The sequence below is a fragment of the Megascapheus bottae genome, chromosome 16, assembly GCF_031878675.1.
Source record: "Megascapheus bottae isolate mThoBot1 chromosome 16, mThoBot2.hap1, whole genome shotgun sequence".
Classification (NCBI taxonomy): domain Eukaryota; kingdom Metazoa; phylum Chordata; class Mammalia; order Rodentia; family Geomyidae; genus Megascapheus; species Megascapheus bottae.
This window is the reverse complement of record NC_143524.1, coordinates 56,121,157-56,135,262: the sequence shown is the minus strand read 5'-3', so window position 1 is coordinate 56,135,262 and position 14,106 is coordinate 56,121,157. Positions and strand designations below refer to the sequence as shown.

Below are 14,106 nucleotides of genomic sequence, written 5' to 3'. Positions count from 1 at the left end.
ACTACTCACTCATTTGCCACAGGAAAAGTCAATTTGGTAAGATGTTGGAATGAAGAAAACCATAGATAGGCTTGGACACATAGCTGGGCTGTTTGAAAGGTTGCCTTTAGTGAGGCACTGATGCCTCACATCTGTGAAATTGGTTACCCAAGATGCTGAGTTCTGGCTAACCAGCCATCGCAAAAAAAAAAAAAAAAATCTGAGGCTTCTCCAAAATAGCCACTAAAAAGATGTACTGAAAGCATGGCTCAAATAGAAGCATTCCCAGAACTGGAAAATAAGTAAATAAAAAATGCAAACAAATGCAAAAGGGAACATTTGTCAAGTTGCAACTCTCTCCAGAGGGAAATTAAGGAAGTTTAGTCTCTTCTGCACTTTAACACTGTCAGATTTACCAAAGATGACTGATGATTAGAAATGACTCAACCATAACCTTAGAACCAGAGATCTGTATTATTTTTTTTCAGTCAGTTATGGCACTTGAACTCTGAGCCTGGGCTCTGTCCCTGAGCTCTTTAGCTCAAGGTTAGCCTCTACCATGTCAGTCACAGCAACACTTCTGGTTTTCTGTGGTAAATTGGATATAAGAGGCTCATGTACTTCAGTGCCCGGGCTGGGTTTGAAGTGAGATTCTCAGATCTCAGCCTCCTGAGTAGCTAGGATTCCAGGTGTGAGCCACTGGCACCCAGCAGAGACCTGTATTCTTTTCACAACTTAGGAAGAGGCGAATAGAAGCTGTTTTTGGACTCGCCTACCTGCTGATTTATGCTTTCACTTATACCTAACAGAAAGCAAAATTCAAATCTTCATTTTAATTTATCTTTTATAGATGATTTGCAAAATGTCCATTTATCTTTACTTATCATTGTCTTGTTTTGAAGGAAAATACTGCACAAATTATATTTCCTAATCTCTTTGTTATTGTTAGGTTTTATCCATTCCTTTCCTCATTTACCTCTTTCTCCTCCTCTTCTTCCTCCATGTCCTCATCCTCGTTGTTGCTTCCTCCTCCTCCTCCTCCTCCTTCTCCTCCTCCTCCTCCTGATCTTCCTCCTCCCTACTTCCTAGTCCCTTCCTTCAACTTACCATTGTGAACATGGGTGAACTCTTCCCACATTGTTATCTCTGTAAACAATAACTATATTTTTCCCTGGAACAGCCCTTCTCTCCCTCCCCATCCATATCTCTTTCAGTTTAATCTAGCACAATAATCTAGTCCTATTTCAGCTACAGGGCCTACTCTTACTGTTTACTTCACAGAAATCAATCTTGATCCTGATACCCTCACTTCTGAAAGCTTCACTCATACATCCTCTTGGCAATGGATTTCACAATGTCTTTATCTAAGCATGAGCCATATCTTTCCTCAAAAGGCCCACTCTTACCCATTTTTTTTCTGTTGACAGTACTAATACCCTTGTCTATTACATCATTTCTCATTCATATGGTTTATTACCATTCTACCCCATGTTGAAATGTGATCTCCATGGCAGCAAAGGCATTTTCCTCTTTTATTTACTCTTCCATTCTGGCTCCCTGAAAAACAGAATGTAAAATCCTACATAAAGTAAACACCTAAATATACCTATACAAAGTAAACACCTAATTGATTGTTTCACCAACAGCAGTAACCACAAAGGTCCTGTTTTATAGATTTCTGCACATCATTCAGAATGAGATGTCCCAAAACAAGGTTTTGTATTGCAAGAAAAGCATAATCTATTTTGCAAAAATTCTGCACAGGACTGTGATCTATGAATTCAAATGCACAGATGAGTCACTTTGGACCCAAATGATAAAATCTGCTTGAGATTTTGGTATGAAAATCCAGCCCTTCTGATGGAGAGAAGGACTAAATGTGGCCCAGGAGGCGATCCTGGAAGAAGATGACTGAGTTAAATTAAAGACAAAGGAGCTGAGTATAGTGGCTTGGGCCCATAAATCTAGCTCCTCAAGAGGCTGAGATCTTGAGGATTACAGTCCAAACCAGTCCAGGTGGAAAAGTTCACAAGGACACTGTTGTCACTATTGTTAACTATTGATCAAGTTATATACATAGATATTGCATTTCAATTTACACAGAGATTTCTGAGTTTCAGTGGCCCAATTTCTTCACTTCTCAAAAAGGAAAAAGGAACAAAATTCCTTGTTTGTGTGTGTCAATACTGGAATTTGAACTCAGGGCCTGGTCACTGTCCTTAGGTTTTGGCCCAAGGGTGATGCTCTTCAAGTTGAGCTATAGCTTCACTTTGGTTTTTTTGGTGGTTAATTAAAAAGTTTCATGCACTAGCTACTTCTCAGTAGCTAGGATTAAAGTTGTGAGAAAACTATTTTTTTATGTGTACATATAACTTATTCAGCCTGAAAACAGAATGTTATCTTTTAAAAACCATTACAAATAAACCTTTCACCTCCTACAATAGAATGTGAGCTCTAATGACATGGCTCAAGCATAATAAGATAAATCCACATTTACAACAGTGAACTCCTAAGCTCATTTGAGCCTGAGGCTTCCATTTGTACTTCTGGGGCTTTGATAGAAGGTGAATGATGTGGCTAAATGCTGGAAAGGTCAGGGGTTAACACTCCTAGGGCAAATTTTCATTTCTAAAAGTCTGTATAATCTTATAATTTCCAAGGAAACAAAGCTTTTATCTTGTCATGTTTTTATTGAGTTTTGAATTTGTTTCTGTGAGTTCTGAGGCAAAAATCATCACCAGCACCATGTTAATACCTCATATTTAGTCAGAGCTTTAAGGATTACAACGTGTTTTTGTGGCCAGGATGCCATTTAATCCTTCATCAACCAAGTGCTGGACAATATAAGCTGGTCCAGATGTCTGTATAGGGCACCAGGTGTCATATTATGTCACATAACATTTTTCCTAGGGCCACCACATGTGGGCTTGTAGGCCCTTGATAGGCCTGAGTGCAATTCTCAAACATCTATAGTGAAGCAAGTAAAAGCAAATAAGAAATACAATTAAATGTACATGCAACTATTTATACATACTTATTTATGCGTTGTCTGACTTATTGTGAGCATAACTTGTTTTGAAAACAAGTTATTTTTGGATTTTTCTTGGAACTCAGGACCTCATGCCTGGTGGGCTGATTGGGGGTTGTTCTAAGGATTGAGCCATACGTTCAGTCAAACTTTTTGCTGATAAATTGAGGGGAGAGTCTCAGACACTTCAGACCATTCTGGCTTCAAATTCTAATTCTCTGGGTCTCTGCCTCATAAGGGACAAGAACTACAGGTTTGAGCCATAAGTGCTTGGCTGAAAAGGTTTTTTTTTAATTTAATTGACTTTTAAAATTGATTTAGTTGATTCCTTAAACAAGTATCAATTTGGTTACTCTGTTACACATATTTTACACCCATGATAATATAGAAAAAGACTGATATATTAAAGTCTAAGTAAAATAACATAAGTATTCATTTTTTTTAAATTCTAATTAAACTTGGTAAGTGCAATAAGAAATTTTCTTTTAAATACTAAATTCCTGAACTAAAATACTATTAGATATTAAATGCCATTAACTTTAATTTGTTTTGCTACAAATGACAAAATAGAAAAATGAATGACCAGTGCTGTGGTGGTCCTAGATTATTTTATAACTGTGAATTCTATGTGGATCCTTCCCTACTCGTGTGTTTGCTTTTAAGAAAGGGTATTCATTCATAAAGAGAAAGAATGAGTTCAACCCCAATTATAGAACTCAGCCTTTACTTTACATAAAATAATTACTTCTTCCCACACAATTTAGCAAATACCTAACAAAATACAATAACTTCCTTTTCTTACGTGAGATGTAGAATTGAGTTAATATACAGCTGCTGTGTGTTAAACATAAAATTAGATAAGGATGCCTGAATAATCTCAGAGAAAACACGGACTGCTGATTGCACTAGAACCAGTTCCCTAAGATGGTGCAAGCAATACATGTAACAGAAAGAAAGTGTGACACGAATATACTGCTCATAAAAATAACAGTGGTTAGGAATGTTCAGTTTATCATGTACACCTATATACCTGTCCACACATTCATGCAACATGCTGGTTAATATGTAGACTATTTTCTTTGGTTGGTCATGGAACTTGAACTCTAGGCCTGGGTGTTGTCTCTGAAGTCTTCAGGTCAAGGATACCACGCTACCGCTTGAGCCTCAGCTCCACTTCCTGTTTTCTGGAGGTTAATTGGAGACAAGAATTTCTTGGATTTTAGTGTCCAGGCTGGTTTTGAAACTTGATCTTCATATCTCAGCCTTCTTAGTAGCTAGGGCTCATGCCTGGCTTACTATTCTTTTCTTTCATTTCTTTTCTTTTCCTTTCTTTCCATTTGTTTGTTTGTTTGTTTGTTTATTTATTTGTACATGCAATGCTAAGATTTGAATTTATAACCTCATACTTACTACTCCAGCTTTCCAACCCTTGAATCATACCTCCAACTTTTTACTTTGCTTATTTGTTAGATTAAAGCTAGCTCAACTTGTATTGAACTTCTCCCACATATTTTTCCCAAAACACCTAAGGTGATGAGTACAGGCTACCACTGCCAACTTTTTAATTGGTTCACATGAAAATATTGAAAAAATTTTGCCCAGGCTGAACTATTATCCTCTTCATGTCATTCTCTAGGATAGCTAGTATTATAGTTTAGGTTGGTCTAGAGCTTGTTTTACAGTTTTCTAAATAAATAATAATTTGTGTGCATGGCTTGACAAGAAGGATGGAAATTCATAAAAGAAATTCAAAGGGAGCAATATATCTTTGCATATAATCTGCATGTACGGTTCCTGATATGTTCTTCAAAGATACCAATATTCAGGCCAGAAACTGATTGTTCACACTTCTAATTCTAGCTGTTGAGTAGACTGAGCTCTGGAGGATCATGGCTCAAAGCCAATTTGGGGAGAAAAGTTTGTGAGATGCTGTCTTTCAAATAACCAGCCAAAAGCATTCTGGAGGTGAGGCTGAAATGGAAAACAGTTGAGTGATCAAGCTAACTGATAGGCACACACTCTGAATTCAAATCCCAGTAACACTGAAAAAAGTGCAAACATTTTCTCAATCCAATTCCTCCATCAATGTAGAATTTTTGTTCATCCTTTAAAGCTGATCAGAAAAATTTTAATAATAAAGCAGATAGGTCACTGATAATTTTATTCCTTCCTAAGTAATTGAATGAAGGAATTTTCCCTTTAAATAATAGAAAGATCAAAAAAATTGGAAGAAAAGATGACTTATCTTCAAGTTAACATGGACAAATAGTAACTGATTTAGGAAGGAAGTTTGAAGGTTCTAACCTTGTTATCTGGTATATTATATATACGTTTATTTGTTTATTTGAAATAGGAAAGGGAAGGGGGAAAACGATGAGTAGAGGGGGTGGGGGAAGGAAATGGGGACAAAACCATGAGAAGGGGTATCAATGTGTGTGATGTAATGTACCTTCTATCTGGTGAATATAACTGTAAGCCTTCTATTAATTACAATAAAAAAAGAAAAAATTAAATCTCAAAATAGAACCCTTTACAAAAAAATCTCAGATATTGATTCTGGCAATTGGTTCTGCAAGCTGTAATGATGGTCAAAAAGTGAGGAAAACGAGATTAGTCATTGAGCACCACCAGAATCCTGCTTATTTGACACTGAAGTATGTATTTTTGAAGATATAGCAAAAGGATAGTCCTTCATTTAGAGGAGCTCTGCATTGAAGTTCTCTTGGTCAATTGAGAGGTAAGTAATGGCACTAAAACGATGAACTTTGAGAGCATTTACACATGGAATGCTGATATCCCAGTCTACTTCTCTTTCTAGATGCTAGAATTCAAGTAGATGGTTTTCTAGTTTTTACGGTGATGTCCTGACCCTCTTTCTTCCCTGAGACATGCGACCAGCCCAACATCAATAAAAGCTGATTGAGCAGCACCATTAGAACATTATAATGTGAATCACATTAGGTAGTCCCAAGCATTAAATATGTAGAGGGCATGCACATTATTAGGACTGAAAAATCTACTGACGTAGAATACAAAACATAAAACCAATGAGCATACTTGGTTTTAGGGTCAAAGAAGCTCTTCATGTGGATGAAAATTTAGAATAAAAGATTTAATAATAGAGTTGAAAATGTAATCAAGTGGGGCAGGAGTTTGGCCTAGTGGTAGATTGCTTGCCTAGCATGCACAGAGACCTAGGTTCGTTTCCTGTTTCCATATACATAGAAAAAAGCCAGAAGTAGTGTTGTGGCTCAAGTCATAAAGCTCTAGCCTTGAGAAAACCCAAAGACAGTACTTAGGGCCTGAGCCCAAGCCCAGGACTGGCAAAAAAAAGACAAAAAAATATAATCAGGTGGTAGAGCACTTGCCTTGCATGTGTAATGTTATGATTGCAACCCCTAGCACGGATACAAATCAGTGAGAGAGAGAAAGAAAAGGAAGGAGGAAGAATGGAGGGAGGGAGAAAAAGAGGGACAAAGGAGGGGGTAAATTTAGAACATATAGAAAAGTGTTTAACAAAAATGAAAAGAAATAGTATACAGGAGGGACAATAAAAGAAACCCAGAAAAATCATTATATTTATGTAATTTATAAAGAAATGTTATTTAGCTTTTTGTCCATTGTAATCATGAAAAGTTAAGTTTCACATAGCTAGGACAAAATATGTCACCTATCAGACTTTGAGTCATGATATTCCAAATTATTATTTTTAATATATTTTTGTTGTAATTAATAGAAGGGTTATATAATAGAAGGCACATTACTCAACAATCATTGCTACCTGTTCTCATGTTTTTGTCTCCATTTCCCTCCTCCACCTCTTCCCCTGATATGTTGTATATATGTTTATTTGAAATAGGAGAGGGAAGGGAGGAAAACCAGATTATTTTTTTAAACAAGAAGTTTATTTAAACAACAAGATGCTTGATTTGAAGGGAAATCTATCTAGGATTATTTTAAGAGTAATTTACCCCTACTTAAAGACAGATTGCACTACATGTAACAGCTACGTATAAAAAAGTTATAGAATTGTCCTTGGTTTTACAATGATATATGAAAACATTAAAATTCTCCAGTCAAACAAGGTATCTAAGGATTTTTGTTGTTTTTTTCTCTTTTTTCCTTAAAACAGTGAGAGCAAAATAACTTACTGAACTATAAAGATAAAAGCTGAATGAGCATGCCACTAATGGAGAAGGGGGATATTTTCACAAAACCAGTATTTTTCCCCATCCCATCTCCATTTGATGTCAATCAAAATATATCATTGGCCATTTAGTTAAAAAAAGAAAAGAAAAAAGAAAAGCAATATACTTATGCACATACACCAGTTACTTTATGTACAATAAAGGAATGGGGAAGGGGAAAATGAAAGAACAGAGAAAAGTATACTGTAGTAGTCAGGATGTGGTGGAACCAAATTGCAGTTTTCTAAGAATGTATTCTTGGTCTATAAGAACAAAGTTCTGGAGCAAAGTAGCAGGTTCCCATTTTTAGTAGTTGCCTCCTATCTGCTGCTGGAACACGTCAATTGTATCTTCACCCCCATTTCCAACTGTGCAGGTGTGTCTGTTTCATTCATTGGCTGCCCATCAAATTGGAATCTGATCTGCCTCATTGACAAATCCTGTCATTCACAATAGGCTTTCATTAGTTTAGTAAGTGGTGTATGCCTCTTAATCTTAAATTGCACCACAGAACCATCTGCCCCACCACCTTCAAATTAACATGATCGTTATTCTCTGTCTTGACACCTTCCTTGGGCTTTCTGTTGGCCATCATGAGAGACCAAGTCTCCGCAGATGTCACTTCACAAAAGAGGTCCTCGGTCCGCACTGAACACAGGCAGCACCACTCCAAACTATTTTTAAATTAATTTCCTTTCACAATTCACCTAGAGCATTGCTTATCTGTACTGAATTGCTCACCATCGATTTCTCATTCTAACCATGTTACAAAGTACGGGATATGAAGTTAATTTGAAGATTCAATCCAATTAGATGAAAAGGAGTAACAACTTTTAACTACATGATTTTTTTTCTTAAAAGAATTATCTAAAAAGCAAGCTTTTCTAAAATATTGGGTCTAGTATGTTTCAGAATAAAATTTTGTTTACGGAACCAATTGGTTCCCTAAGCTCATTTTTCACCAGGTCTTTTTGTCTGCTTATAGAGGGACAAATGGACCCTTAGTGGTGAAGGAAATGTGGATAAAATCTGTTCTAGTCTCACACAGAACACACTTATTTCCCAGGATCATATCTGAACTTCCTCTGGCTCTGGCATTTTCTTTCATCTGTTTTATTAATGTGGTTTCTTCTCTCCTACATCTCCCCCAACAATGTTCAACATCTTTTCATGCCCAGCCCACTGGATTTTTGAAAGACCCTTATGATTCTGTTTTATTTACTGGGAACCCAACTTATCTCATTCCTCTCCTGAATCCATAGCATTTTCAAGGACATATTTATGTTATAATTCTTGGTGACTGGAGAAGAATTTGGGAACAGAGGTTTAAAATCTATAGTTCTTTGTTTCTCAGGCTGAGCAACCTGGAGACAATAGAGTTCTAGGAGATACGAAGCAGAGGCAAGTGCAAGACTTGTATCTGATGGGTGACTCCAAGAGGAATTTGAAGTGTGTATATCTAATGCACAACCAGACTAAATAGGAAGACTGTTTTGAATACTCAGGTTATAAATCACCTACGGCAGTGTCGGGAGAAGCAGCAGAGAAGCAGGATCATCACAGGAACCAAGACATGAGAAAGGGTATCAATGTTTGTGAAGTAATGCACCTTCTATCTGGTGAATATAACGTAACCTTTCTATTAATTCCAATAAAAATATATGTAAAAAAGAAAAAAAAACCTGACTGCTCTATATCTTCTCTCAACTTACTCTCAGGCAGAAACATTATGCACCCACATCCTTCTCTTGCTTTTATTACATGCTTCCCTTTCCTTTTGGTTTCTTAGGAAAAATTTCAAGGATGTAAAAGTAAAAACTTCATAGGGGAATTATGAATATCTTTTCAATGGGAATAGGGGCCTGTGAATTAAACTCTCAGTTCTGTGTTTTCACTCATCTTCTCTTGGCAACGGCTTTCAGACACTTAGAGGATCTCTTTCTAAATGGATTCTTAGCTATCGATTAACATTTTAATGCTGGTGTGGAAACCTTTCTAGAACTCAGTGAAGCCAATGGATTGTTAGCTTTGTGGACTCCATTCCCGACTTCATGGAAGAGTATCTGCAAGAAATCCCTGCCAATTGTGCTCTTTCTTCCTTAAAATGATTCCTTGTATGTCTGATTATGACAATCTTGCCCTCTTTCTGTGAGGCTTAATCATCTAGTCTTTCAAGGAAAAGGAAAGGACTTCTGATCGAACCAATTTGATGCTTTTCTATGGCTTATACAAATGCATAATTCACTGTATTTCCTATTGAATGGGTAGTGACAGAATCCAGGCCTCCAAAGAGCACATGCAATAGAAATACTTCTTTTGTTTCAGACAGAAAAGTAAGGTATGGAGGGAGGATGCTATTAGGTGTGGATACTAAGTATTGTACAAATTGGTAAATTAAAATTATTGTATGAAATTATGAGTAAACAAGTCAGTGCTCAAACGAAGCTAGGATATTTGTCTAAGAATATGAAGTTAGTAAGAGCCCAGGCTTGAAGCACAATTTTTCATATTACATAGCACTTTTTTCAATGTCTTTCTGCCAAAGAGACAACCGATAACAAATAACCTGGTGGTAGAGCACCAGCTGTGAACAAAAAGCTAAACAAGACCATGGTGTTCTAGTCCTGGTATAAGCACACATACAAAAAGTCAATTGCCCAGGGCACTACATATTTTCAAAAGACATGGGGATAAATGTTTAAGAATGTTAATAATAGGAGTGTATGTTTTGATAATTACATTGCTTTATTCAAAAGTTATTTTAGCCATTCAAAATAGAATTATGTGACCTGCAAGAAACCATGTGCATTTGCTATGAATGATTCAAAATAATCTTCCCCACTCCCTTTTTTGTCAGCTATGGGGCTTGAGCACAGGGTCTAAGCTCTGACCCTAAACTTGTTTGCTCAAGGCTGGCACTCTATAATTTTGAGCCACAGTGCCACTTCTAGTTTTCTGGCGGTTAGTTGAAGATAAGACTCTTATAGTCTTTCCTCGCTGGGCTGCATTTAAACCATGATCCTCGGCTCTTAACCTCCTTGGTAGCTAGGATTACAGGCAAGACAAATTGACAAGTGGCTAAAATAATCTTATTTCCATTTTTAGCAGAAATGAATAGCAAATCATGAAATTACTGTAACAACATAAATTCCTTCATTTTTTTTCAGAAATAACTCTTGGCTTACCAAATTTAGCCAAAGACTGAAATAATCTGTGTAATTTTAATTTATGATATAAAAGTGTGATTTTTTGATGAATTGACAGCGAAGTGTGAATTTGAATTATTTGTTATGTGAAAAATCCCTTTTAGAAAGATTCCTTGTTATACTTTTTGTATAACATGTATCCAGGCTCTTCTCCCAGTGTATATAGTGGTTTGTAGTTGAATATTTCACATTTTGGTCATTATCTCTGGCCACGGGAGAAAGCTAGGACTCATATGTGATGAGATTAGAACAAGGCTGCAAGTTCAGAAATAATGGCATCAAGCTTCAAAAGAAATTGTTCAGATTTTTAGATCTGTACTTCCACCACTCCATTACCACCCCCTGTCTGTTGCGGCAAATATTTTTTTGTGTTGCTTGTGAATCATGGAGATTCACTCGCCTGCAGATTTGTCCTTCAAACAGAAGTGGAAGTTTCAACTAGTGCCACTAAGGACAGAATCAAAATTATGTAAAGGCATCCTCTTCCAATTGAAAACTTGAACAAAAGCTGTGAAATTGAAATTTGAAAGGGATTAACATTAACTCCACCAAAAGGTTCATCTGATCAGTTTTTAGTAATATGTGAGTTTCCACAACCACACAAATGAGAAAAATAGACATGGAAATTGTGCAGCTTCTTTACTAATAGGCTCCTAAGTCTCACAAAGTTTTTCAGTTGATTCTACTTTGGTTACCAGTCTCAGACAAGTTATTGAAACGTCATTACTCTGCGTAATTATCAACAAATATTAGAAGTCAATGAATATTATGAATATCATGAATAATATGAATATTAGATGTCAACAAATATTATGAAGTCAATGATTTTACAGTTCTTGTCTAACTGTAAACTACAAAATTATGAATGCTATCTTTTTTTATTTCCTTAACTTTAGTATGCATTTGAAATCTATATTAACCTTGTAGTGAGTATGTATTTATATTTCTAATGGGAAACATACTTTTCTATAGATTATCTTTCTGTATTCAGGTATAAAATTTTGATTGCGAGATATACGCAAGTTAATAGGCTGTGCTCACCAGATATACTAATATATTATAATCACCTTGAGTCGATAGTTTGAGAACTTGACATAGAATAGTTTAGAATTTGCTATGGTTTGCTCGTGACACAAAGGTACTCCCTAAGCTTTCTTGTACTGGAAATGTTAGTCCTACTGTGATAGTCTTGAGACCTGGTGGAACCATGAAGAACTGAAATCTGTGTTGCTGTGCCTTGAAAGTCTCATGGAGTCAAATGTTGATTCTCAAGAGAATTCGTTGTTATTAAAAGTGCAGGACATGCTACAGTATCTTATCTTCCCATGTAACCCCTTGTTCTCACATAGTCTATCATGACATCCTCTGGCCCTGAGGTCTTCAAAAGAACCAATTTGATGCTGACCGTGCCCCAAACCTGAAGAAGCTTAGCTAAATGAATTTCTATTCTTTATAAAACTATCCAGCTTTAGATATTTCATTATAGAAACTGAAAATAAAATGCTGGAGAGCTGAAAAACATGTAGTGTATACATACTAAATGAATACACTGCTTCCCACCTTGTAGAACAGTAACTCCTCGGACATAAATATTTTATCACAGTGAAAAGGTTACATAAATATAAAAGAAGCCTTCCACTTGTAAATCTAATCTGCTTACCAGAAATGATACTGTTATCCAGATTGGAAAGATGTTTATATCACTACTCATCTAAGACTGATGGATAGAATGTCTTTGCCTATTTCGGAGTGGCAATAGAAAATACAGCATGTCTATACCTTCAAAATATAGGTTAGTTATACATACAGGGCAAAGGTGTTTGTAGAATCTCAGAGATTGATAATTTTCCTAATCATGATACAGTCTATGGCTGATGAAAATAATCTTAATGCCAGGTCAACTAAATGTGGTTTTCCAACCAAGATATACAAGACTTTACCTGTCTCCCAAGACATGCTTGTGATAGATCGTCACAAATTCTTTACCCTATGAGGTTATTTTTTGCTAACAATGAGGTAGGTTATTTTATTATTTGTTATATTTCATAAACTACCTCTTTTGTGTTGGTACTGGGACTTGAAAATGGGCCTGCATGCTACCCAGTAACTTTTAGACTCAAGGCGGACACTCTACCACTGAAGTCACAGCTTTTCTTCCAGCTTTTTGGTGGTGAATTGGAGATTAAGAGTCTCAAAGACTTTCCTGCCTGGGCTGGCTTTGAACAGAGTTCCTCAGATCTCAGCTTCTGGAGCAGCTAGCCTGGCTAGGGGGAAATAAGGTTTTGATCAGTTTTAGTAAGAGAAACTAGTGAGCAACTTGCTCAAGATTTAGTAAGCATCTGTCAGTACTTAGTAATATGTGAGTTCCCAGAACCACACAAATGAAAAAATTAGACATGGAAATTGTGCAGCATCTTTGCTAATAGACTCCTAAGTCTCACCAAGTTTTTCAGTTGTTTCTACTTTGGTTACCAGTCTCACATAAGTTATTTAAACTTCATTATTTATGCATAATTATCAAGAAATATTAGTATTTTTAGAAACAGTAAATATACAGACAACATAAACTTGTCACAAAGAAGCCCTCAATAATTTGGCAAAAAATTTAGTATAATCATCTTTCCTTGATTTCCAGTATATTCACAATCACAGAATGTTACCTGATTTTTGCTTGTTTGTTAGTAGATAATGAAAAAATCTCTTATTGCTAAATGCTACTTAAAAAAACAATGAGAGAATTAGACATCAGAACTAAAGTGAAAAATTAAATATGGTAAAAGATTGAGCTGTGAAGTAATATTCTGTCTTGTCCAAAATAGGCTGATAAAATTATGGGTGCCAAAGTATTTACATTCTCCAGTAGAATCTTTTAAATATTTAGATAATTCATTATGTGTCACAGATCTAATCATATATTATCTGGGGATTGTTCCAAATAGAGCTGAGAATTAAGCAAATTATAAATTCAAGGTCACTAGACAAAAATGTCTGACAGAAAAATCATGAACAAGAAAGGGAGAAATGATGATATTTAATACCATCTATTTTATATTCTATGTTTTTGAATCATAGGGCATTTGACACACCATGCACAGGTGAGGATCAGAAATAAAGAAAATGATATAAAATTCTTTCTGCATATTCCTCAAACATTTGAACACTACAACTATCCCTTCAAATTGCAAGCTGTTTTGTACCAAAAAAAACCCAATATGATTCACAACCATAGAATTTACTCAGAATCGAATTCTGTGCCAATGCATTAATAATTAATGCAGTGGTATTTTGGTTGTTTGAATTATTGATATAGTTAATGACTTTTTAATGTATGTGGTATGGCATGATTCTGGGTAATAGTTGGTTCTAAGCTTTATGGATCTATAGTTAGCAATTAATTATACATATTGAAGTGTGAAAATGAATTTATTTCTCACTTGAAAAAGTATCTTTTTGTGACTGGGATTTTGTGTTTGAACACAAAGCTTCTTACATGATAGGCAAACACTTTACTAACACTTAAGCCATACCCTCAGAACCCTCAAATATTTTTAATTTCTACAACTTGACTTCTTTTGTGTCTTATTTTATTAGCTGAAAACTCATATACCATGTTTAACTAGTGTTTTGAGAACATACACACTCTTCTTTTTGTAAAGGTGATATGCAGATGGGTTACAGTTACATAAAGTAGGCAATGAGTACATTT

At 35.7% G+C, this 14,106-nt stretch overlaps 1 protein-coding gene and 1 pseudogene across 1 annotated transcript in view; one reads left to right on the top strand and one right to left on the bottom strand.

The window, feature by feature from the left end:
- Positions 1-14,106, top strand: part of Grm5 (glutamate metabotropic receptor 5) — a 470,415-nt gene that overhangs the window by 184,931 nt on the left and 271,378 nt on the right. The window lies entirely within an intron of this gene.
- Positions 7,501-7,786, bottom strand: LOC150053626 (small ubiquitin-related modifier 2-B pseudogene; annotated as a pseudogene).